The 27,513-nt window shown below is 41.1% G+C and overlaps 1 long non-coding RNA gene across 3 annotated transcripts; it reads right to left on the bottom strand.

The window, feature by feature from the left end:
* Nucleotides 1–13,881: 13,881 nt before the first annotated feature.
* On the bottom strand, nucleotides 13,882–18,935 carry LOC134564185 (uncharacterized). Of its 3 annotated transcripts, none has more exons than XR_010083486.1 (6): nucleotides 17,471–18,935; nucleotides 16,813–16,896; nucleotides 16,465–16,557; nucleotides 16,230–16,352; nucleotides 15,432–15,629; nucleotides 13,882–14,864 (listed from the first exon to the last, which is right to left on the bottom strand). It is a non-coding gene; the product is annotated as an uncharacterized LOC134564185 (long non-coding RNA). The 3 variants fall into 3 exon arrangements; XR_010083485.1 differs by having other exon boundaries at nucleotides 16,278–16,352; nucleotides 17,471–18,933; XR_010083487.1 differs by lacking the exons at nucleotides 16,465–16,557; nucleotides 16,813–16,896 and having other exon boundaries at nucleotides 17,471–18,928.
* Between the last annotated feature and the right edge of the window lie 8,578 nt (nucleotides 18,936–27,513).

Here is a 27,513-nt window from a genome sequence, read left to right as displayed (position 1 = left end):
GATGGGCTTTCTCTCTCTCTCTCTCTGTCCTTGTGACAGAATTGCTCACTGTGACCACCATTTTGAGCCTCACTGTAGAAGAAGCCTGTCTTGGTTTGGAAAGACAGGTATCTGTCAGGGAAAACTGGAGTTTCCCTTGGAATGGAGAATGTAAAAACCTCCTCCATCCAAATTATTACAATTTTGCAATGCCAGGCAAAAATATGGGAATAGGAGTAACAGTTCTTTACTAGGAATATTAAAAATGCAAATGAAGTGATACAAAAAAAAGAAAAAACAAGCAAAGAAACAAAAGTCCTAGAAAACCTTGATGGAGTCAGGAATACCACCTGACAGCCTGTTGGTCAGGGTGTTGGAAGCAGTCCAAGTAAGTCCTCCTGGAATGACAGATGTGGTTCTGTTGGAGTAGAGATGAACCTGTAGTGGTGGTGAGAGGAGTCTGGTCTTCCTCTGAGAATCCAGTGGAAAAGAGGATGCCTGGTGTTCCTACATTTCCATTTTTATCTTGGTAGGAACAGCTGGCTCCTCGCTCCCCCTGCACTGGGCAGAGCATCTCCCAATGGGATGGTGTAATGTGTCATGTCACTGGTGAGCCTTAGTGGCCCATTAACAGAAGATATCCCCCGGAGGGTGGACAGTGGTGAAAGAGATAAGAAACGCTGCCCCACCTGGTTTTAACAGCTGGCCCGTTACCAGAAGGCATCCACCCTCCTCCCCCCTGGAGTTACAAGAGATAAACAAAAACATCTCTCCAACAGCTTTCAACATGTGAAATAGAATACACTTTTTTTTTTTGGTTACATAACCCAAGACAAAACCATGACTTCTCTGCTGTGACAGGTGGTACCAACCTCCCAATGGGGACTCCTTGCCCCAGATCTGCTTCCATGGCCAGCAGCAAAAATCTTGTCCAAAAGTGAAAAGGGCAACTTTTTAGTCGGCAGCCCTTGTATCTTGAAACAGCAACAAGTTTTTACTGCTACTACTCTTAGCCAAATTTTCTCCAGTAACACATCCAGAAGATTTTGAAGGCTTGTGTTAAAACATGTGAGCACATGTTTTAACAAATTAATAGCTGGGACACTGAAGCTGACTTGAGGCTGTCCCTCAGGTCATACCAGAAGGTCAGAAACTGAAGAACTGCTGTGGTTATAATGTACACAGGAATGACTGACACAAAAGAACAGGAGCTGCCAGGTCCAGAGAGATGGTCAAAAGGAAAACAACAAATGATACTCAGGAAAAAATACACGCTATAGGAACTAGGAAGACTAATTCTGACACTAAAAACAATGTAGTCTTGTGTAGGAAAAGGATAGGCATGGAAAACCTTTTAAATAAAAATCATGTGCTTTTTCTGTGTTTTCCCTAAGGGTGGTGGAGTATTTTCATAAATCTATGACTAATTTTTAGTTCTGGATCTAAAGCCAACTCTGCAATTACCTAAAACTTTTAGTATTTTAGTAAGATTACTATATGGATGTTTTCAGCCAAGTTAGTCACACACAGGAACTCTTAGTTTTTGCTTAACAACTATTATTCATGAAACTTTAGTAAAATGGTTGAGGAGGCAAACAAGGAGTTAATAGTTCCTTCAAGAGTGAAAAGGACCATATAATTGATGTGAGGTAAGGTCAAACCTTACCCAGAACTAGAAGAGAAAATAAAAATTGCTTTTACAAAAAAATGCCTATCTTTAGATGTCTAAAGATAGCCAAGTCTATCTTTAGACTTGGCTTCTTCTGTGAAAACATCATGAAAGATGGGAGGGTTTTTATGTAATTAATTGCTAAAGAGAGTAATGAGGCTGTTACTACAGGGAAGTGACATAGGATGATTGCTGCTATCACAGCATTGCCTGGCTGAATGTGAATCTACAGTTCTTTCTTTAATTATGAACTAGTAATAGAACTTTGATACTAGTTATATTGCATTTTAGACTAATCTTTTAATTTTTTGTAAGGTCATTTTTACAAGTGATAGATTTCTTATAGTTAATCACATATTCTATTTTTTATCTTTTTTCTCTTTCTTTCTTCTTCAACTCCAAATATGCTTTTGAAGTCTTTTAAATCTGTGAAGCTCTGTAAGTAACTTTCCCCCATATTCATACTGAAGTAACTCAGCTGTGCTGAATCTTGAAAAGTTTTGTTTGGTTTTGTAATAAATGAAGCCTTGTCAGACGTGGGAAAATATTTTCCATAACACTAAGAATTGTTATGGTGTGTAATAAATAACTTTGTGAGTAAATAGCACAATTCTCACTCTGAAGGTGTTAGAAACATATGATTGGACAAAGCAGTAATTTCTTACAGTAGACTATATCCTTGCAAAGCTATCTTATGAATTTAGTTGCTATGTAGTGGAGATTTATTAATTTCAGGCTTCTTGGTTCCCTACTTTTCTTTTGGTTTTTTTGGTATTTACTACTATTTCTAGCAAATTTATTTCAAATTAAAAGGAATAATTACAAGGGAAGTTTCCAGTTCAGAGTCTTTATAGGTACTTATTTCATTGTTTCTTGTATAAAAAAACTAAGCTTGAGGGTTGTAAAATTTGAATGTCAAATTCATTTTATCTGTATTTTAGTGAAATCTGACCCTTATATTTGGTTGCATTCACAACTTACATATTCACCATTAGGACATCTTCTATTCCCTTGCTAAAATTCATAGTGGGGAACTGATTGAATAACATGGGAATTCAGAAAACAGAAAAAAGAGTGGTCATATGTAAAGCCTTATGGTGCTGGCTGTGCTGTTACAGTCTTTCTCAACAAGCCTCTGGAGACTGTAGATCTTGGGATAATCCTCTCAGCTATATTTGGTTTTCCCTCCATCTCTCCTTAAAACACAAACCATAAAGGAGAGTTCTGGGACCACTGAACCTCTGTCTCCCTCACTCCCATATGATTAAATTGAAAGGACAGTCTTCTCAGCTTGCCTGTCAAGGGGAAGCATTTTGTATAATGAATTCAAGACCCTGGTATTTTTGCAATGTGAATAAACGCCTCACAGCAGGAAAAGGTTTTGCTTGATTATTTGTGTTTTTTCCTTGTTGACAGTGTTTCCAAAACCACACTGCTATTTTTTTCATGGCCATATTCCAAGCCCATTAATTAATCCTTCTTTGCTCATAGTGTAGCACTGCTGAGATACTCCAATTTTGTACATGGCTGCATACAAAGAGCAGCCTTAATAAAGAGCTAAAGGGCTTTTTTCTCCTTTGAAATTACATGAAGTGAATTTGTCCAAAAGTTGGAAGGGCACAAGACAAAGTAGGCAATAGATATGATTATGGCCCATTCACGTTTGAGCCCATTTTTGTGGGTAACCAAAGCAATGGAGACATGGTGACACATTTTGACACATGCCCAAAGGACACGCACCCCTTCTGCCCCAGGTGCTGCTAACAGGGGCTAAAGCACATGTCACTGTGACACTGTTGAGCCTAGGTGGAGACAGTGTGGGCCTAGCATATATCACGGTTCTATCTTCATTTTGGTCCTGTAGACATACAGAATCAGACTGCAAAATAAATTGGACGGATTATGCATGCCAGCTGTCTAATACATGCCAATATTTTGCCATATTTTTGTGCAGAAACAATTCAAGGAGCAAAGCAAGTCAGGATGAGGAGAGTGATGGATTGATTTTAATCCCAGCTGTTTTCTCTCCACTGCTAGGTAAGTTTGGCAGGTTAAATCTAGGGTGCTGATCTGGCAGTGGTGCTGCAGCTGGGTAACTTGCTCTGCACAGAGGTAGGGCTGTGCCAGGAGCTGTGGTGGAGAGAAGGTGGATTCAGAGGGGCTGGACCAGTAACAACAGGGGCAGGACGTTTAACCAGCAGGATGCAGCAATCTCAATCCTCAGTGAATCTGGGCTCCAGAAAACAGAATATATAAATTTACAAGGAAAAAAATAAGTTATGCAGTATATGAGAGGTATTAATTGGATCAGGCTTTGTGTTGCTACACCCTAAAAACAAGTCCTTCCTTTGCCAACAAGAGATGAGTACCTGAACTCACATAAGGGTCCATTCCTTTTGCAGTTACTTGATTTAGAGTTTGACTTATGCACTGCTTTGGTGTTAAAAGGTGTTTCTAGCATTCAAAGCAAAGAGGAAATTTCTTGGAACTTACAAAATCCTTAAAAAAGAAAGCATTTTTTTTCACACAGATTAATAGAAAGGAAACGGTTAGTGATTCTTCCTTAACTAAAATGATCAGACTGCAGAAGCCTTCTTTTTTTTCCTAACATGTTCCTCTGAGGTAAACATCATGTTTTCTTGAATATATTTTTGAATAAGGACTTTTGTAAATTTGAGAAGATTAGGGATTGGTTGGGTTGCAAGGCATAATGTGAGAGCAGCTCTTTTTATTTCAGATCAAATATTAATATAAAATAAGGTTTTATTTGTTTCCCCATTTTTGTGGAAATGGCAATGAATGTGGAGTCTGTAAGAGAAACTATGTGGCTTGGGTTACCTTACCTTCAGCAAATGCTTTCGTAGTATCTATTATCCTGAAAAGTGTACTTTGGATTCATGCTAATCAAATCATATTAACCCCTTGTCATTTTGTGATCCATAATGTAACTGGCATAATAGAGATGAATTTTTTTAAAGTACACCTCTCAAAAACAATTACTAAAAGACTATATCCTCTCTCACTTGCATATTGACCAGTCCTTACAACTTCTATTTGACGATAAAGCTAATTTTTCCTGGAAGCCTCCAAATTCCTGTGGATCCCACAAGCTGCATGTAAGGATACGCTGGTCCCAGATGCCCATCTGTCTCTGCTTTTGCCCAGACAATCCAGCCAGGTTTCCTGATAAAGGGTGCACGAAGTGCCAGCAGATCCACCTGGAAACCTGCATAACAGTATCAGGGACCTGGCTCACATGCTTATATTTCACTTCTGAAGACAGTATCAGCAGGAGAAGAACTACAGGATCCTGGTTTTGCAAGTCAATAGGAGAAGTGACTGAATAAGGACTGAGGCTACTTTGTTGAAGACATGCATCAATTGTCAACTAAGTGTAGCAACTGACTGTGCTGTCCTTGTTTCTCATTCACTAAAATGTCCTAGAACTCTAGAATATGCTGAGTTGGAAGGAACCTTCAATGAAAATTGAGTCCTGGCCCTACACAGAACATCCCAAGAGTCACACCCTGTGCCTCAGAGCATTGTCCAAACATCTCTTGATTTCTATCTGGCTTCATGCTGTGTCCACTTCCCTGGGGACCCTGTGACAGTGCCCAAAAACTCTCTGGGTGAAGAACTTCCTAATATCCAACCTTAACCTCCCTGACACAGCTTCAGGCCATTCCCTTGGCTTCTGCCACCAAGTCACACAGAGAAGAGATCAAAGCCTGCCCCCCTCTTCCCCTCCCAAGGAAGTTGTAACTACAGTGAGGTTTCCCCTCAGTCTCCTCTTCTCTGGGCTGAACCAAGTGACCTCAGCTGCTCCTCCTATGGCTTCCCCTCAAGGCCCTTCTCCATCTTTGTTGCCCTACTTTGGACTCTTTCTAGTAGTTAAAATATATTTTGTATATTGCGGTGCCCAAACCTGTCCCCAGCCCTGGCAGTGAGGCCGCCCCAGCTCAGAGCAGAGGGGACAATCCCCTCCCTTGCCCGCCTGGCCATGCTGTCCCTGCTGTCCCCAGGACACGCTTGGCCCTCCTGGCTGCCAGGGCACTGCTGGCTCCTGTTCAACTTGCCATGGGCCAGGAGCCCAGGGCCCTTTCCATGGCCCTGCTCTGCAGCCTCTCATTGCCCAGTCTGTCTGTGCAGATCCAGGGCTGCCTATCCCAGCTGCAGAGTCCAGGACTTTTCCCTGTTGAACTTCATATGGTTGGTAATGGCCAATGCCTTTAATTGTTGAGATCTCTCTGCAGGGCCTAGTTGCCCTCCAATTATATTTCATTGTCAAACTTAGAATTTTTTTGAGTCCTGTGTCTAATGTATAATATATTGGTATACATTTAATTTCATGTTTAAAATTGCTTCTTTTCAAAGGGAAAATTTTCAATATCCTCAAGAATAAGAAAAATTTCTTTTATCTTCTACTGAATTCTTCATTGGATGGGCAAACTTTTCTAAGGCAAGGTCTGGTTGTCAATCCCTATGCTGCTCAGGAGTAAATCTCTCCACATAAAAAATTAGTTCTTCATTATATGCTTTACCTCAGAAGAGTTCTTGTTTCTTTGGCAACTGCAGCATTACAAATGAATCTTGGAGCAAACATCTAAACCCTGGAGAAGTTCTGGAATTTCAGGTACAGTGTTATTCTCAGTTATTTCAGTGCAGTAATTTCAGGCACCTTCCAGCTCAGCATGATGTATTTTGGAACTGTTTGTCTGATATAGTGAACCTAGATTTGAGAAGGGATGAGCTTGCAAGCCAAAGCTTGAGACCTCATATTTTTGAAAATTTGTTTCTTCTCAGCATAGCTCTTTCTTCAGGACAAATAATAACGTGAAATGATTCTTACCTTTGATTTAGAGCCTAATGGGGGAAACAGGAAATCATTCGGGGTCAAACAACAGCATGAAGATACGGGCCACAGTGCAACACTCCTGTCTGACCTGCTAGGGGTGGGCAAACCCCACACACAGAGTGAAAGTGCAACTGGCCCCTGGGCTTCCTGCCAGCCAGCACAGCCCAGCTGCTCTCTGGGAGCAAACACTAAAAACTGACTAATTCTTTTCCATTTGCAGAATAGTGCCCTTTCCTGCCAAAGTCCAGGTTCTTAGGAAAGACATTTATTGCTTAGGCAATTTTGTAAAAGCAAGTCAGTTCTACAAACAGAATAAAACCTGTCACTGGACGAGTGCTATTTAGCTAGTTTGATTATGATTGGTGTTGAACCCCTTTTTTTTCTAGCATTACTCCATCTCACCTTGCTGGTTTACATTTTAACTGAGTTAATTAGTAGGGAAAGTTTTGAGCCAGCTGGATTTTACTCTAACTGGATTACCTCACTGGAACATGCAATCCATCAGACAAGCTAATGAAAACACTTTGCTGGGTCATAGCCTTCCTACAGCCCAGCCCATCTAAAATCCTGTATGAGATCACTGAAATCTCTAAGTAGATTACGTGCTTACCTCTGTAATGCAGGGAGATGTTCTGGTAACAAAACTTTGCATCCAGCAATCAGCCACCCTTGCCTCAGACAGCCACGCTGCCAGGAAAAGGAGGTGGTATGGACTTGTGCTCTTTAGTCATTTAGAGCATTCCCTATCTAAAGGCAAGGCACATTTTGATTAGAGATGGGATACACCTACTTCGGTTTTATGGACAGCTGTTTTATTGTTTTGAAATACTTTCAGGGATGAAGTTATTTTCTATTCTTCCATCAACACAAGCCAAATGTCCAAGGTGTGAATGATGAAACACTCACAGATCTAACCACACTGGCAAGTGGAAATCTGTCAACATTGTACTAGCAACAGGTATTATCATCAAGGGTGCCAGTCCTGTCAAACCTGCCTGTTCAAGTCTCTCTGCTTGCCCCTGTGAGCCCTCTGATGGGAACCCTTTGTAAAGCACCATCCTATTTCAGCTGGTTGCTGGTCTGGCATTTCCACTCCAATGGGGAAAACTCTGTTCTGGCCCTCCAGCTACACCAACCACTGTGAGTGAATTCATGTGAGTCATTAGCCTATTTAACTAAATTACCCTTAAATAACTCCTACCAGCTGCACACTGCTCAGCATCACACTGCAGTGTCTATTGAGCTGCTGTCTGCTGTGGTGTGGAGAGGGTCCGAAAGCCTCTGCACCCCACGGGGCTCTTGCAGCTGCAGTGGGGATTTGCTCCTTTATTTCTGATTGGAGACTGGCAGTGCTGAGCCCAACTGGGAGTATTCAATGGCAGTTTTCATCTTCCTGCCTCTGGGGCTGTCAAGGCAGTAGCTTCTTTGTGTGCAGAAATACCAATTATGTGTTTCTATTACAGCCATCCAGAATATTCAAATGTACTATACTGAGATTTACTAAGGAAAGACGCTTTAAAAATATTAAAATAATTTTAAGAATTAATACTCCTCCCCAACTCCCACCCACCTCCTTTAAATGCAGAGAACTATATTTTAGGGTAATCTGGAGCAATGAGAAGAGAGGTAGAAGGTCTGCTTATAGCTTTCTGGAGTGACTTCATGGAATAACATAACTTTGAAATGTACAATTGCAACACAGTAGTTTATAAAGAGAATAGAGTGTGCAGGAACTGTTTAAAAATTAAAAAATATGTAATGTTTTCATTGTGTTTCAGAATAGCTTTCAAAAAAGTATATTATATTGAAACCCAACAGCCTGGAAAATGCTTTGGAATTTTATTCAAAAGAAAACTGAATTTTTTGGCTTTTATCCAGCTCAAAATAAAATCATAATACAAAATGTGAAATGCTTTTCTGAACTAGAATTTACATACTTTGTGTGGCTATGGTTGTATTGTTCGTGTCCTGCTTAAGTTGCAGAAACAGGATGTGAAGACCATTGCAAGGTCAGTTTTTGTTAACAGGTACAAGGGCAGTTTATTCTTCCATACATTCAAATTTTCTAGTCCTCTTCTTTAATTATTTTTTCCAGCTGCTGAGAGGTTTTCTGCTGATTTCCTGTTGGAAGGGAAATTCCACCTAAATGTGGAGAGAAGCGAAGTCAGAATGGGAAGCCAATGCCAGATTACAGAATAGATATCTTGTCAGTATTACACATGTGGCAGGGAAGGAGTTCAATTCTTCATAAGGAGCTGCTCGATTGGAGACAGTGTCAAGCTCTATTCTTCCAAAATAATGAGAGTTTCCATGTGGGGCTTCACACAGTGTGACTTATCTTTCTTCTCTATTAAATCCTTTGGATTCATCCACTGTAGAATGTCAGCCTTGTGATACAATCTCAATTACATTTTGACGGGTGAAGAAGAGTCATAAAGCCTCACCCTATTTTCTGCCCTTCTGAAGTAGTCCTTGTGACGGATGCCATGGTTGAGCCCCAGCTGGTAACTCAGCCCCACCCAGCCACTTGCTCACTCCCCCCACAAGTGGGATGGGTGAGAGGACAGGAGGAGGAAAAGTGAATAAACTCATGGGTTAAGATACAGATGGTTTAACAGGGAAGGCAAAAACTGCACAATTAATTCCTGCTTCCCATGGGCAGGAATGTGAACAGTCACCCCATGAGAGCAAGGCTCCAACATACATGGTGGTGACCTGGGAAAACAAGCACCACTCTGAACTTCTCACCCCTTTCCTCCTTGTTCCCCAGTTTTGTACTCTGAGTGTGCCACCACATGGAATGGGATAACCCTGTAGTCATTTGTGAGCATCTGCCCTGGCTGTGTCCCCTCCCAACTCCTTGTGCCCCCTCCCCAAGCCTCTTCACTGGTGGGGTGAGAGGCAGAAAAGGCCTTGACACTGTGTGAGCATTGCTCAACAATAACTAAAACATCTGTGTTATCAGCACTCTTTTCAGCACAAATCCAAAGCACAGCCCCATACAAGCTTCTGTGAAGAGAACAAACTCCATTCCAGTAACAAAAAGTAATCTGAAACTAAGATTTCTGTGGCTCTTTTATCAGATTGTACTTATGAGATGTGATTCAAAGCACACTCATTCTTGCATCTGTATTACTTCACCTGGCAGCCTATTGTATGGACAGCCTGTTGCTAATAGCCTATTGCTATTGGTCATTGGAATTAACACATAATTCAAAGTGGAGATATGCAATATCCTGATTCCTTATGTTAATTGAGACAAACTCCTTGGAGATGCCCCAATTCCTTCTGTCTTTCATTTAGTGCTCAAGCATTGTCTTACCTTTTTCTGCCCAGGTTTCCAGCTTTGGTTTCAGGCAGCCATGCAGTACCCCACTGCTGCTATGGAGATGCTGCAGTGGCAGTGGTGTAACGCAAAGAAGAACCCTCCCTCTTCCCACTCCCCCTCCTCCCACAGCATCCCTCTCCACAGTGGAGGATGCCTGAGGGTTTAGATTCTACAGGGGCCTCTGCACAGCAGCCTTTCTGGGTGCTTTTGGCAGCTGCTGTACCTTGGAGTAGCCACAAAGAGCAATCAAATCTTCAGAGATGCTGTGTGTAGCAGTGGGTTATCCAAGATGAACAGTGCTGCCTTGGAAAAGGTACCACTGCACTGCACATCTGGGTTCGTGTAATGGGGTATTGTTTCTGAAGTTACACCCTAAATGTGCTTGCAGACATTTTGTATGATAAGGGTGGCTCCAGGGAAACAAACCTGTGTTCCACACCTTTTAAAATCTCCCTCTGTAGACTCTCAATTGATAGGGCAGAAACACTTTTAATCTGCTCTGAAATGGAAAGCCCAGATTCCTCATCAAAATGATTTTCTATTTGTGCTCTTTGCTGGTCTTGTTTCTCTTATGTATTTTCTCTGATACCAATTCAATACATACCATAAATTAGATGGAAATTCTTTCCTCTCCAGACACCTCAAACATTCAACAAATAGTACACATAATCAACAACATATCATCCAATTGCCAAAAGCTGACTATTATTCTGCATGATCAAATCACAAAATCCCCTGTGTCTGTCTCCTATCTGGGGCAAGGATTTAAAAGGCAGCTGTATTCTGAGTTCTATTCATTTGTTTGGAGCATTGCACAAGCCATGCTAACAATTACATAAATCAGCCTTTGTTTAATGTTAACTGATAATCTTTATTGATCACTGGCCAAACTTCTTTTTGAATCATCTGTATTTAGTTCTGTATTTAATAACTCTTCTGGGTGCTATTATAAAAACCTGACCAATAAAGTGCTTTAAAAGAGCCATTTTATAATGTCCTTCCTCAAAACTCAGCTCATTGCATTGATTTCTAAAACCACACAGAAACATTCATTAAGTGAGTATGAACTAGATGGAACATCAAGGCTTTGTTTGATCTTTGATTAATTTGGTGTACTGTGGGAGCAGTGTCATTACCCACCGACCCTCCCCACCACTGGCGTAGCCTCACTGCACACTGGTGCCCTTGCCAAGCCAACTGCATGTCTGTGACCATGCTCTACCAGGTTCTTTCTCCTGTTCCACAATGGGGAACACAGGAACAGGATGGATTAATGGCTCATCATTTTTACTATTGTTATTTATTGCTGCCTTGCTGTGTGGGCAGAACAGATGCAGAGAGATTTAGAATACAAACATCAGCTAAGCCACTCAAAGCTGCTTGTGGATCCCTGAGTCAGCAGCATCCTGCTCTGTGTCTGGATGCAGGGGGAGGGAGCAGCCCTGCAGTCTAGTGACACATTGCTCCACAGCTCTGCAAGCTGGGGCTCCACATGTGCCCTTCCTCCTTAGAGCGGTCCTGCTGCAACTTCACTGGTGAGCTGGCAGCAGGGACGGAGTGGGAGACTGCTGCTGGTCACCATTTATCTTGTCTGATGCACTGTCAGTTAAGTGATCTCAATCAAATATTGTTAAAAAAGGACTTCCACAGTCTGTGGGGAAATGGATCCCCTCTGTCTCTGAGCAGTGACATGCCTCATCTTTGCTTATGTGACGGATTCTTTTTCATACCAGATGTTATGTTAGCTAGGCTTGCCAGCCAGAAAGATTTTAGTGGTTTCAGAGGGACTGGGATAGCTCTTTGCTCAGCTGAGTGGGTTTGTCTACCATAAGCAGGATTTTATTAGTTTTGAAGACAATGAAGAAGAGCCAAGGAAATACTACCTTTATTCTTGCTCAATAGGAACAATCTGATACACATTGGGTCTGCTGAGCTGTTTTAATGAGATTGCACTTGCATGTGAGATTTGATCCCAGGGCACTCTTGACCCATCAGCTTGACCCAACCAGCTTCACTGGTTGCCAATGGCCAGTTACTCATAAAGACAAAAAGCTCCAGTTTATTCCATGCCTGGAAATAAATGAACTCCTTCCAATTTACTGGGCTTCCTCACTTCTTCCATCACTCATCTCTGGCAGAAGTGTTAGTGTCAAGTCTCCACTGCCATTTTCCATGTCTCTGGCCATAGATGCTCTCAGCACATTAGAGCTGTTTTGAGACAGTTGTGGCGAAAATAACTGGAGCAGAATAGAATAATTTACTTTGGGAAGCATCTTTAAGATCACTGAGTTCAACCACTAATGCAGAACTGCCAAGTGCATCAGTAAATCATGTCCCTGGACTTATAGTTCTGTCCTTTTAACACACATTTGTGAGAGAATTGATTTCCTATGTATTATCTGTTCTACATCAATATTTTCAAGCAATTGAATGTTTCTGAATGATTGGGGTCTTCTTTTAAAGGAATTCTGCATATGTCCCATTCAGGCAAGAGTATATTGTTCTTGGCATTCAGGTAGGATAGACTTGGGTAAGTCCTGTCTGTACCTCATTTATATTGATGTCACTTGGAGTAAACTTATTAATTGCCTAAATTTGGCACTTAGCATGGCATAGTTTTCTAGAGCTATTGTGCAAGGCATTGGGGATAACATACAGAAGTAGAAAAATTTGTATTTAGCTTTTATTTCTTTGGGAAATAACCTGGGATCCAAATCCATCCCTGTGTTTCAGGCTTTTGTGGCTTGTTGCAGTGTGTTTTGGAGACAGAAAACTGTGGCTTGTCTTATACTGCAGGTATATATTTCCCTTATTGACTGCTAAAAGTAAGAAACTGGGGAAAGAAATTATTTGTTCTTCCTATTTTTATGCTGAAGAGACAAGCAACAGTGCTAGCACTTGTTTATGCAGGCCATGCAGTCTCATTCTGCTTCTCTTTAAACAGCTCGGACCAGCTCTGTGAATGACTTGGAGGCACTCCTGGAAGCTCGGTCGTGTGAGCAGATATGAGAAAGGCACCCACCAGCCACCTCTGCAGGACTGTGCCGCCCCCAAACCTGGCTGTCCCATCCTATGTCCCATTCCAGCTGTCGGTCCTCATGGGGAGAAGAATCAGCAGGGGAAAATTGCCTTTCTGGCACCATTTTGACCAGCAGTTCCTGTAAGCTGGGCAGACTCCATTCTGACTTGCAGATCTGCTTGACTCTAGCTTGCCTCTTTTGGAGATTGTCACTGACCTACTGCTTTTCTGTCTGTGACCCAGCCTGGCTGCTTTCTTTACTGCTGCATGCCCTGGCACCCCACAGCTGCCTTTCCATCTGCAGGGCAACACACCTCACCCCACAACATCACATTCAGTTCATCAGCTCATTCCCTTTGTGGAAAGATCACTGCAACCCAATGTGCTCCCTGTGATAACTGGCAGCTTTACCTGGGGAAAGAGCAGGAAGAGATAAGAGAGCATCTCTGGCTGCAGGAGCAGACATTATTGCCTTTTGCATACAGTTTTCATTTCCGCCAGCTAATGCTGGAACCAGCCAAAAGAATTCCTTCTTATGCCAACTTGCATACATCAAGAAGTCATTTAATGCAGTGTTCAAGTTTGGTCAGAGCTGTTTTGATTTAGTAATGTCTCTTACAAATACATGCCAAAGTATCTAGTTTTCTAGTAATAACTTTAGGCCTGGCAATATGACTTTTAGAACAAATACCAGGTTTTAAAGGCTATTGTGAATGTGTTTGCAATTAGTTCACTATCTTTCAGATTTAAGAGGAGGATTTACTTGAAACGATACAACTATGTGTTGGAGAGGCAATAATTTGAACTATGTAGCAAAATAGGGCTTTGCTAATGAGGGAGAAAACAAGAGATTGTACAGATGTACAGAAATGTACCTCTCTTTATAGAAAATTATTCCCTCTAGCACTTTTTAAAACTCACAATACAGCTGAGCGTTATGATCTTTCTGCACATCTAATTTGAAGTGATTCTTTAATACATTATTAGATATTTATAGTGTGAAAAATTTAAGAAGCATTCAGACGGGGGTTTGGCTAGGTAACTTTAATCAGAAAAATTCAGGTTCAGATTTTCAGTTCCTGAGCACTGAACTTTTTGGGTTTGGATATATTGCCAGCTACTTCAACAAGAGAAGGTTCCTCCTTCTTAATTTTCATTTCTTCTTATTTCATAGTTATAAAGTAAGGAAAGAGTTTCAGGAAAACATTATTTGTGGGAAGTAAGTAACTTCTGGCAAGAATAAAATCTGATTTCTTAATAGGCATTTTGGAGCAATAAAGTTATCCAGCAGCCTATTAATATCTAACCTACATTCACCGTGTCCTTGACTGTGGTTTTGAATAATGTCTGCCTCTGAATCTCTTTTTTTCCTTTTTCTTTCCTTGCTTTCCTCTTCCACCCCTGTGCAGTCCCTTTCCAAATCATGCATAAATTGAAATGCAGATGCTCATCTCTAAATGGGATTACCACTTCCCAAGTGCAACCACTTCACAGTGAGCATGATGCATGACGAGTCACTTAGGCTCTCCTTAAATGCAAAACCAGTATAAAAGTAAGTTAAGAATGGGAAGAAGTAAAAGAAAACTCCACCATAACTTCTGAGATCAGTCAACAAGTGAACTTGTCTTCTTCTCCATAGGGATGCATATTGGGTAAGAACTGCAATTCATGCTTGCTGAATTATTATCAGGATCTTTTATTGGTGATTAGAACTTGCCTGTGTATTGCTTTGAGTATATTTTTGCAGCCAGATACTATCACCATCAATCTTTGGACTTTATCACGTCAAATTTTTCTATTGTATTAATAAAGAATGCACTCTGTAAACTGTGAGCATGAGTCCTTCACAGGCTCCAGCAGCTGCTGGCAGCAGGTGACAGTCTTGATTATGGAGACTTGGGAGGGGATCTCTCTTATGCTGTTGCTGTGTGTCCCAGAAGAACAGGAACTGCCCTCCAATCCAAGTGAGCTCACCATCTCTGGAAGTGTTCAAGAGGTTACCTGGATGTGGCACCTGAAATTCAGAGAGAAAACCTTTCTAAAGTCAATATAGATGCAGATTACAAGTTTCAAGCCAGATGGTGTGTATTCTATCCCTTTGCATCAAATCACAGGACAAATGGAATTTTTTTGAGAAATACATCAAAACCCACTACACTCAGAGCAGACTCTGTAGATACTGCTCTAAATTCTGGTATTTTCTCAAAGCACTGTGCATACAAGATATGGAAAATATACGTTGGTATAATTAACTTCTGAATCTAGGAGACTGTAAATCTAGATTTAAACTGTGTGTATTTGAGGGGAAACAAATAGAAAATTTGTGCAGTGGATATGCTGCAGGACATTTCATTGTGAACAGTCAGTAATCAGAATAGTGCACATCTTCTGGTGATAATTATTTTGGACAAGAGTAGCATTATTTTGCATGAGTTGCTATTTTCAAAGTACAGAGAATGAATGTGAATATATGGATGCATGTGTAACTACACAGGCATTCATAACTTGAAATAAAGATCCTGATATTTCAGACAACAGGAAAAGCAGTATAAAATAAAGGCATATTCCATTGCAACCTTACTCTGTGCCTGCTAAGCTCTGGGCATGTTTGTTTCCATGTGCCTACAGCAATCCGAGCTTATCCGTTTGAGTAAAGCTCTCAGTTCTGCATGGTAGCACAGTTCCTCCTTTACGGTAAATTGCTCAGGGTGTGGGGCTCTCACAGGCACAGCAGCTCTCAGCAGACAGCAAGAGTAGTATTATTAGGCTGGAAACCTGCCTTTAAAAATATAAATATACAGTTATTTCCTCATGAAACTACCATCAGATGGGATCTGTAATTAAAACCTCTCTTCCCACATCCATCTCCTTCTGCCAAAACTGTAAGGATTTTTCCACTGTTCCCTGATATTTCAAGCTGTTCCCTGGTCCTCTGATGCTTATGGCTCCACAGTAGGGTTTTTCACAGTTAACCTCAGTTTAATATATAAACACATAATTTCCAGAAATGGAGGTGCAAGTCTTTCAGACATGGTCAAAAATTCCTTCTGGTGACCCTAATATGACATCAGCATGGCACCTTTATTGGTAAGAAAGTCATATTTTTACCCTGAGATACTGTTGTGGGTCACAGCTCTTGAGGCAGGGAAAAGACAAAACACATTGCCATCTGAGACCAAGGACAGGTGTTTCCCATGGTTGTTAAATCTCTGCACTCCCATTCCCAGAGACAGGGATTGACATGGTTATTACCATGTCTGCTTTCCTCCCCAAATGATTGAAGTTAAACTTGCCCTTTTCTCCAATGACTTTTACTCTGATATGGGCCAGGGTTGATGGGCAGCATTAGGGATGACCCAGACAGACCAGAGACACAGACCTGGGCCAGAAATGGGACAGGCAGGACTCAGCAAGAGAGTGGGCTCACCCAAACTGGGCAACAGCCGTGGCTTTCCAGAGAGGCTCTTGACTGGAAACATCTTGTTTCTTCAGGAAACAGTGTCTGCAAAAGGATTTACAAATTGAAAATATGACCTGGCAAATCACTTTTAAAGGGTGCAAGCTCCAGTGTGGCCATGTCAGTACTGGGCAATGAGCTCAGCACCCTGGCCTACCTTGTCTTAGGCACCCCCAAGTTGCCATTAAACATTTCTTCACCTTCTGTGCAGGAAATAATACAGCATTATGCTCAAAATCTTCTTTGTGGACTAAGAGAAAGCATGACACATATATAAATAAAGCCAAGAATTTATTGCTACTGCAACAAAAATCTTAATGGTCTACTTCAAGAATCATTAATTAATCGACAATTCAAGGATGTTAGATGTTAGTATTGCAGGAGATGGGAGACCAGGAATGCAGTGAAAGTACTTCTGTACAGTAAAAGTCTCAATCATATCAATAATAAAATTGTCATGCATATATTTAATATTTTCTACCCCTTTCCTTGGACATATACTCACCCTTCCACTTTCCTCTGGACCTTCAGGAAGTCTGGACCAACTGGAGAGAATAACAGCCTCAACCGTGGCCCCTAAAGTCACTCACTGTGAAGAATGTGTGTTGAGGAATTGTGTTCATTCCCTAATGTGCACTTGGAATAGGGGTTTTTTAAAATATTTTGCAAAGCAGTTTTATATCTTTCTTTTGCTTTTCCGGTTTATGGCTTCATTATACAAATATATTTACTACATACAGTATTATTTATATATGTTAGATATAATTTCCTTTTTCCATTTGTTAGTTGTAAAATTAGATTGGTCCAGATTGGGATCCATATATCTAAAATGGACAACTGATGAGCCTCAAGTGCAAAGCCTGTGGCCCATCTCTTACTGTGCCATCCCCCTAAGCCTCTGTGATGCACTCTGTATCTCCATTTCTCAAATCCTCTGCTGTCCTAGCACACTGCTATTTCTTTGCTCTATTTGGCGTGTCAGAGTCTTAAACATCTCATTTAACACAGCACCTTTGTTTGCTACTGCCAGCTATAAAACACCATGATTGTACCATGCACAGGTAAACACACAGAGGGAATTAGCCATAGGCACCTGGGTACCTGGAGGCTAAACAAAGCAAAACAGAGCTGCAGGCAAGTCAAGAGGTATTCAGACAGCAAACCTGAGGAGTCTCAGTCCTGAGGCCTTGGAGAGCCCCTGCAGAGCTCATGGGTTCTTGCTGGAAGGCAGAACTGCATTGCAGGGCTACAGGGTTACAGAGAGGTGTTGTCTCTGGAGATATTTAGGTTTCCATAATCACTCTCTAATAGCAACACATTCACAAAGAACTCAAAACATTTCACAGTCATCTTCCAGCTATTATGTAGGTGCAGGACTGGGAACGCTCAGGTTTTCTTTTAAAGCTGCTGGGTTGTAGGAGCAGCTGAGATCACTTGGTCTGTTCAGCCTGGAGGAGACTGAGGGGAGACCTCATTGCAGTCACAACTTCTTTGTGAGGAGAAGAGGAGGGGCAGGCACTGATCCCTGCCCTGTGTAACCCATGACAGGACTGAGGGAATGGCCTGAAGCTGTGGCAGGGAGGTTTGGGTTGGATATAAGGAAAAGGTTCTTCACCCAGAGGGTGGCTGGGCACTGGCACAAGCTCCTCAAGGAAGTGGTCACAGCACCAAACCTGACGGATTTCAAGAAGTGTTTGGACAATGCTCTCAGGCACATGGTGTGACTCTTGGGGGTGGTGCTCTGTAGGGCCAGGAGCTGGACTCGATTATCCTTGTGGGTTCCTTCCAACCCAAGATATTCTGTGAGTCTGTGAAAACTCATGTGGTGAATTTCAGAACTGTCTATAAGAGGTCAAGCACAGCTCCTATTGCTAGAATGAGTGTGGATTAAGATGATATCTGCCATGGTGGTGCTCTCATGGTCTAAGATATTTGTGGGGTTGAAATAATTGGTATCCTGAGTTTACCTTTTTTGTTTGTTTTATTTTTGTTTGTTTTTATTTTTAAAATTTTATTTCTCAGTCACACTTCCTGCACATATTTTTGGTCATTGGTTTTTGATAAGTATTTTATTGTGGTTAAATAAAAATATTTTAAATATTAAATATAAATATTATTATAATAATTTTTTTTCATGTTGTTTCATCCCTAGCAAGGACAAATTCAGAAGTTTCCATTTTCAGTGGTTTAGCATATGAAAGAATATTCCATGACTTATTCAGAAATTATTAGGACTGTGTTTTTTCCTAGATTGTCTGATCAGTTTGACTGATCCAGCATGTTTAGGACACTTCATGTAAACAAGGTTTAAGAACTAGAGTCTGGCTGATCCTCTTCACCTCTTCTGTTCCTGTTTTTGTTTGAGGGAATAGGATAGGGCATGAAAAGGCACTTTCGAAGGACACTGGCACTAAAAAAACACTAAAGAAAGAGGAACTGCAGTGCTTTCCAAAATTATCCCCACCTCTATTTCTCTGCATCTTTGTCAAATGCAGAACCCAAGTTTCCAGACAGCTGTTTGCATGTCTTAATAACCTTTCAAAAATGTTAAAACAATTCCAACTCCAGCTGTACTTACAGTTGGCTTAAATTTTTCTTTCATACCAAACATATTTTACAGAGACTGCATTATGTTACAGCACATTGGAAATTCAAATTAGCTTGATTTGCTCTCATGTTATTCCACTGCTTTTGCTATATCTTATACATAAGTAATTCAGACATGCTGAACATACCACAGTTGTTGAAAAGTAACATAAAGAAAGGGAAAAAAACCCTTATGAAGTATTCAAAAGCTGCAGTTTTTAATTACAACACAATATGTGAAAAGACCTCTAAAAACCTCACATTGTAACAGATTCATATGTATTTAAACATCAGTTCATTTTAAAAAAGCTATTATTGTTTCTTTATTCTACCTTCCGAGACTTTAAAAGGTTTCTCACATGCTACAGTTGCCCTATAATCACATTTCCAAAAAATGAATTCAAGATGAAAATATAATTTATTACCCCAGAGTAATATATAATGTGGTGATTCATCTCATCTAAAAGCAGCTGCTTTTTTGTCACCCTCGTAAGTAGCGTTCATTTCCCTGCCATGAGCACAATTTACAAATTCATCCCAAGGCTCAGATAGAATCATTAGCATATATTTAGCAGTAGCAGACAGTGAGCAGCAGGTACAAATGGCTGGCTGATGAGCTAATATGCTTTGGGCACTCTTCCAGCTTGTACAATAAGAGAGAAATACACTACCTCAAAGTCTGTGAGTCACAAAACAATTAGCAGAAGAGAATGAAAAAACGACCTACATACTCAGGACTGAACAGGGGGTATAGGTATACTAACATATTTATAATTCTAGTTAACACCTGAAATTAAAACATGAGTGAAGAGATGCATCAGTGTGTTATAGACTCATTTAAATATCTGTTTGTTTCTTTGTGTATTTTGTGCATTTTTTCTGTTTGGCTCTTATTTAATTTTTTTTTTTTTAATTTTAATTTCCCCTGGGGAGGTGCCAGTAATGAAAAAGTTGGCATCTGCTGCCTACCATCAGCGTGGGCAATAAATATCCAACAAATCATGGCTGGAAGATACTGCTGTCAACTGGATTTACAGGATTTGAATATTTTCATTTTATTGAAGAATGCCAGTTTCATTATATATGTTGATAAGTAAATGTGCAAGAGCAGAGAAAGTGTGTCTGTTATCATTTATTTTCTTCCAACCTGAAAGTAGATACCTGTTACTGTTACTCAGTGACACCCATATCTGCAAGCACTGACACAGGCATAGAGTCCACTTCAAATTACGCTGATAATTAACCTTCTATTATGTTAAAAATACATATCTTGAAAAAGGTGAGAAAGACTGTGTTGCAGTTTGTGGTTTACTCTATTTCAGCTTCATGTCCTAGTAATTGTGACACTCAAAACCTTGTCACTGAAGTAAGCACTTTCAGAAGTGCTTACTGCCTAAGCTAGCACCATGCAGGATCACCACAATTCATACATGAAATATTGGCTATTTTATCATACAGGACCATTCAGTGGTACCTGGATGTGCTGGAGAATTGGGTGGAGAGAACCCTAAGGAGGTCAAATGAGGGCAAGTGCCGGGTCCTGCACCTGGGGAGGAATAACCCCAAATATCAGCTCATGCTGAGGCTGCTCTACTACAGGGCATCTCTTTGGAGAAGGACCTGGGAGTCCTGGTGGGTGAAGTGTTGACAATGATCCAGCTGTGTGTCCTTGTGGCCAGCAGGTCCTGTGGGATCCTGGGGTGCATCTGGATGTGTGTGGCCAGCAGGTCAAGGGAGCTGATCCTGCCCCTCTACTTGGCCCTGGTGAGGCCACATCTGGAGAGTCCACTGGGCTCCTCAGTACCAGACAGACAAGAAGCACAATGATGAGGAGTCTGGAGCATCTCCTTATGAGACTGAGGGAGATGGGACTATTTGGAAAAGAGAAGACTGAGATGCACATAAATCTAAGTCTATGCACATAAAAATCTCAAAGGCAAGTGCCAAGAGGATGGTGCCAGACTCTCTTTGGTGGTGCCCAGTGACAGGACAAGGAACAATGGCCATGAACTAAAACACCAGAAGTTCCACCTCAACATTAAGAAACCTTCTTTATATTGAGGGTGACATTGGAGCAGGCTGCCCAGGGAAGTCATAGTGTCTCCCTTGCTGGAGACATTCCAAACCTGGATGTGTTCTTGTGTTAACTCTCCTCATGACACTGCCTTGGCAGGAGCTGAACTGCGTGATCTCCTGAGGTCCCTTCCAACCTTAATAAATCTGTGATTCTGTGAAAGACTATTTAAAGCAAAACAAATAGCCAGCATTTCCAGATGAGTATAAATTCAAATACGCCTTTGCACTCTGAATTCCTAAACAGAGGCTCTCAGCTTAGCTGGGAAACGTTGGGTCTCACCCTTGGCATGTAAATGTTGGGACTCAACCCTCTGGAATCATGAACTCTCCTACCAGAGAAAAGCCTGCAGGATCAATCACAAGAAACTGAACACAGTTCAGGGTTTCAGTTTCTGGACACTGCACTTAGGGGGCAGGCAGATGCATAATCTAGATCTATGCATCCTTCAGGTGACCTCTAGCAGTACCATCACAACTCTAAGAAACTCAGGTAGAGCAAGGTCCAGTAAATCTGAGCTGATGAATTTTAGGTGCACCTTAAGCAATGAGGTATTTGACCTTACAAAGACCTGAGTAACCTAGAGGGACGTGCAAAGTCCACCTGCATTGCATCAGTTCCAAAAACATACACATGTAAGTGGTTATAGAATTAGGCACTTTCAGGGTTGAGTGGTGGCTGATGAAGGTATTTTAAATATATAATTTGAGAATTAGATGCCTCCTTGAATGTAGATCTAAACATTCATTTCTTCCTTCTGTGTTGGCTTTTTTACATTCTGGGATACACCTCTGCTTTGAGCTCCTTAGTGTTGCTCATCAGGACTCTGAGACAGAAAAGTTCAATTACATTATCTCCCCACTGACAGAGATTAGGTTCTGCTCACTGTCAGACTATGAAATTACAAACATTTGAGCAAGAATTAAAAATGAGCCAGAAAGAGTTCAAATTAACCCCTGAAGCAATATTTCAGTGACAGCTATTCACAAGTGTAAAAGGTATCTGACAGGTAAAATTTTGACAAAAGTTTTCATGAATTTTTAATACAAGTTCTAAGAATGCAGCCAGCCCAACTGGAGTAAAGATCCAATGTAGAAAGGCTACATGTATAGTAGGTTTATACAAAAATAGAGTTGTTTCAGATAGAACATGCCTGATGCACCAGGAAGAGAAACTTTGAGCCACCCCTACACATAAACATGTCGATAACATTGCCAATTGTTACAGATCACAGACACTGCTTGACAGTTTAATTTTATCAGCCTGTTTCTGCCTGTTTTCTTTCGTTATGTTTGTTCCTCCCTCAGGCAGCAGGGACAGTGACTGATCTGTGGGAATACGGTCCAGCAGAGGGTTCTTAGCAGAAGGATGGCATGGCGTGGTGAGAAGGGCAGAAGGCATGTTGTGCCTTGCACATGAGGGAGTATTGCAGCAACACTGAGAACCATGTAGGCTCAAAAAGCCTTTTCTCACCCTGCCTTCTCTGGTTTTGGGATTCCTGTGATTAGGCACCTGTAGCTCCTGCTGGGAATCTGACCTGTACTAGAGCAGTGTTAGCCTCTATTCCCAGTTTTGAAAAGATGCTAGGAGTGAGAAATGTTGTTCAAATTTTGTATAAATTCTAGAATATACAGGAAATTATTTGGCATCTTTTCTGTGCAAAAAAATTCAGACTAGTTTGCATGTGTCAGCTACATATGGGAATTTAGGTATTAGAGCTGCATAACTCCCTATGCAAACACTGGGCATTCTTATCCAGTATTGTTAAGTCTAATTTGATTTACCTTTACGTACTGATTTCAGTACGTGAGGAAATGAGGCTAAATGGGAATAGCATGAATCCTGAACGAGCACATAAACATAAGGTTTTAACATGGTTTAGCTAATCTACTTTATGTCTGTTTTGAATGAAATTTCCTGACTATCCAAGCAGATAACTGTTTAAGGCCCATAAGGAAGGCAGATCCTGTAAACCTAGCTAAAGCTGCCCGGCCCATGAAGTGGATCTCTGCATCAGGTGACTTGACTCCCTGAAAAATTTGTGTACACTTTTCCCATGGGGAGAAGCAAACAAACATATAGAATTAGTCAGTGGATGGAATGAGCATTGGAGTCATGAGCACACAGCCCCTTGAGAGGTTATGTCCTTCTTGTACAGCTTCAGATGAAAGTTTTTATAGCCTGGGGTCTAACACCCCAGAGTATTCTTTGGGAAGTGGGCACCTACAGTATGTCCTGCTAAGGAACAAGGTAATACTGAGCCTTCACTGCCAGTGTGAATATCACTGCCTCCTGCAGTGTCCTGGATAGCAGTGAAATAGTTTCACCCATGTGTAAGGGATTCCCAGCTCCTTTGGCCTCAGAAGTTTAGGAACATTTGTCTCAGGAACAAGCATCTATGATAAGTGTGAGCTAAGTCTTGTCCTTTCCTTGTTGTCTCCAAGTGCAGAAGAATGCAAGGGAGGTTGTGAGATGACCTTGAAACCCTTTGAGCATTTACTGCCAGAGGTTCCTGGTGGTGGGCTGCTCCTGTGTTTTAGACCAAGCAATAATGATTCTAAGGAGAAAATAGTGACAACTGCCTTCTGCAGGACACTTCACACATTGGGCATTCACTGTTCAGAACGATCCAAAGGGAAACCTGCAGCATCCTTCAGCTTCTCTCTCTTTGGATGTCAACAAATAGCTCCACAGTCTGCACTTGGACTGTGAGGAAAGAGACAATTACTTCCCCCTTCCTTCTCATCTTCCTGCCCTAACAAGTTCCAGACAGGCTTTCCTTACCACACTGATACACTGAGCAATGTTACAAGGTGAAGAGTCTGCCCTTTATCCGGTTACTACTGTGAGCAGTTAAAATTCTTTCCTCCCCACTCCCAGGCACAGGGATTCACATTGCTCAACTCCTTCAACCAAATATGCTCCTTAACTGCGGTTCAAAGAGTGAGCAACCAAGTTTTTGAACTGAGACACACTTCCTTGTCACTGCATGTGCTGTGGGGGTATGGACAGCAGAGCCCAGAAAGGTATCTACTTGAGACACTGAGACTGAAGTGCTGCTGCTGACAACCAGCCAGGGGAAAAGACTGGCAGAATAGGACAAGCTCACCACTGAGCTGCTCACCACTGCAGGGTGATGCACTGGCCGCATTTTTATGCAGGGTTTAACGTGTATCATCACAGCTTCATTTTTACATCTGACTTCTCACTCAGAACAGAGCTTAAGGGCACCTTGCCACACTATTTACCCTAAAGCAGAGATACAGCTGCCTTTTAGCTACAGCTTCTGAATGGATGTTGCTTATGGAACAGTCCGTGCTGTCTGAGAGCACTGCCTATGTTTATTCACAAGTGACTCCCACAGAGACAGCAGCAAGGAAAAGAAAAGAAACTGCATACACTACATGTTTGAAATTAAAGACTCTGCCAGAGAAGGTAATTGAGCTTGAGAAGGCATGCTTTTCTTACTAACTAGTAATTCTTCACTAGCACATTCAGTCTGGTTTGCATTAATCTTTTGGACAGACTGTTTCTACACAGCAGCTACCCATGGGCACAAAGCAGACCTGGTACTAGACTGACAGCAGGAACCTTCCCTCTGATAAGCTTGCTCCACAGATCCTGAACAACAACACAAGCAAACGAGGTTTTCCCAAAACTTACTATAGTTCTGTAAAACTTTTTGTATTTCTTACAATTACATGAAATAAAATCTACCCTTGATAGGTAAGCACTGGCACAGATTTGACACAGCAATTGAATCAGCAGCATGGTCTTAAATTCCTTTAATTTAAAATTTGGAGTAGTCCTCTTGCCTGCAACATTCCTCTCAGCACTGCAAAATGAAAAACACTGAATGTGGCAGCACCCTGCCAGGATGGCACTGGGGGACTCTGACAATTACCATTGTCTAAGTGCTATTTTGCAACACTGTTCACGTGTTTGCAACCAGAAATTGCCTGAGAAACAGAACTGCTGTTTGTGGCTCCTTCCCCAGTCACCTTTGGAATTGCTGGGATGGAGGTGATGGGTATGGCAGCCTCCTGCAGCACAGGAAGCCAGCCAAGTGGCCCCCAAGGACAGCAAAGGAATCAAATGTCTACTGCAACTCTTACCTGAGGGCTAGTGACTAAAAATTAGAGGGAGGACACTCTTACAACATTATTTCACCATCTTAATTTTTAATTAAAGAACTGACTCTTATTTTTTTTCAAAGAGAATGTCTTAAAAAACAGCATGGGGTGTGTCAATAGAAATAGTCTCCTTAACTAATTACAAATAAAACTTCGTACTGCCTCACCTAGCTCTAAAATGTTTTATGTATTATGTGATGTTCCTCTGGTGCAGCGTTATTTTCTCCATTTAAAAAATAGTTGTTAATGCAAGTTAAAATGCTCAAGAGAGAAAATATGAAATTCAGAATTCCTGATTTTATTGTCTCACAGAAGGTTTTCATGCTCCTTGGAAATGTCTTTTAAAACCAATAGCAGTACAATTTTTCATTTCAAATGATAATGTAATATTCCCCAAAACAGGGGATGGTTTTGATTAAAATTGCAGGATAGAGCTTTTTGACAGGCAACTTCAACATTCTGTATGCTAGATTCAATTGTAAATGAGGAAAGGAGGGGACTACACCGGGCTGAACACTTCTGGGTTGATGGAGGGATGTAATTTCAACTCACTGAGCCTGATATTCTTCCCAGTGGAGTCAAGGAAAAAAAATCCCATTGATTTCAAAGTGGAACCAAATTAAGTGCTTAGTTTAAAAAGGAGTTGCCAAGTGGCAAGTCTATCAGTCAGTCAGTACAGGAGGTGCCTTTTAACTTTGGAAAATTAAGAGTTTTACCTTATCTAAAAGTAATTTGTATTTAAATTAACTCAGGGCATGCCTGAGCTTTGCTGCCAATTACATGAGTCTGAAGTATACTGAAATTACATTACTTATATACTACACAATTTACTTTTCTATGTGTAACACATACTGTAATTTACTGTTACATTGAGAAATTACTGAATTACAAAACAGCACCTCAAGCCTTATGAAATGCCAGAAATAAGTTAATATGGCTAATTCAGCTTTCCTGTGAATATACATCCAAAATATGCTCCAGTGACACGATCACTCTATGGTTCATCTGAAAAGGCCTTTATGATTCCATTCGTGGAATGAGCAGTACCTCACTGAGAATCCTCACTACTCTACATGGGGCGGCATCCCTTATTTCCTAAATAATACTCACACCTCATTCTGAAGGCTAAATATTAATTTTCTCATACAGGATTTTTTAAAAAATAAACCAATATCTAAAAACTAATTTCATGAAGTTTATACTGACATTTGCAACATTCCAAGAATATGATCTGGGTTTACTATTCCTCTTTTGCTGCTAATGGATTACAAATGTTCTCCAATTTGTGCTGGTCTACATAAAGAAATTAATACCCGACTTTTTTTTTCCAGATAAGTTTGCATTTGAAGCATTTCTTTCATCCAAAGCAGAATGTGCATAATCTTCAGTGGAAATTGTGAATTTCCAGCACTTTATTCAGTGTAAATCCTGAGTTTAAACTCAAGCCTACACAAAATGGAGATCATATAAATGATTTATCTCATATGGCCTATATTGCATAAAGTCTGGGCAGAGACAGGGACAGAGTCAAGTTCTCTGAACAGTATTCTGTACCTGATCTTCACTTTGCTGGTCTTTCTCACTGTGCAGAGTACAATTGATTCTGAAAAAGAAATAAGGATTAGCCAGACAACAACCTCCCTGAAAGACCTTAAGCTGATTAGGACAATGCTTTATATCATGTGCACTTAATCAGGCAGGAAAACAGTGCAAAAAGTCCTTTGACCATGTTGCATGAGGCGTCTTGATATACGACTTACCACAGGCAACTTTAATTTTCAAGTATTTTTTAATTATTGGTTTTCTTTTCTACTGAATTAGTAATCTTAGTATTCCTTAATACAGGGGGTTTTACGTGTACAGTTTTCTAAACTGACCTCTCTTCCCAAGAAAAAGGAAACAACAGAACACATGAGGCCACACCCACACCACTGTACTGCCTGACTGGGCCTGAATTATGGCATCTCATTCAGCTCCAGGATCCAGTTCTCCAACAGTTTTCAACTGCCTGTGAGACCATCAAGCAAACAAAACAACTTCTAACGATGGAAAGAAAACCTTGCTGTCCTCACCACCAGCACAACTAAAGTTATCCATTTTCTGCCTGCTTATCATGGCTATTGATGAGCAAAAGGCCTCAGATGCTTTGGAAGCCCAAGGTACTAATTAGGCACTGGTGGAACAGGCTTTTGTAGTCACAGGGCTTCTCTCCTCACCATTTTCTTATCTTCCTGTTGGTCTTCAGCTATCTCTGACATCCATCTTGCAGCAGGCATAAGGTCAAACTCGTGTTCCAGGCTGCTGCTCCTCTTGCCCCACGGCCAGGCCTGAAGGGCTGGCAGCACCTATCAATCACTTCTTTGCTCAGCTTGTGGTCTGAGAGGTTCAGCCACACCTGAATGAAGGCAAACAA

The sequence above is a fragment of the Prinia subflava genome, chromosome Z, assembly GCF_021018805.1.
Source record: "Prinia subflava isolate CZ2003 ecotype Zambia chromosome Z, Cam_Psub_1.2, whole genome shotgun sequence".
NCBI classification, from domain to species: Eukaryota; Metazoa; Chordata; class Aves; order Passeriformes; family Cisticolidae; genus Prinia; species Prinia subflava.
Note: the sequence above shows the minus strand (reverse complement) of the source record. Positions and strands in the feature narration are given on the sequence as shown.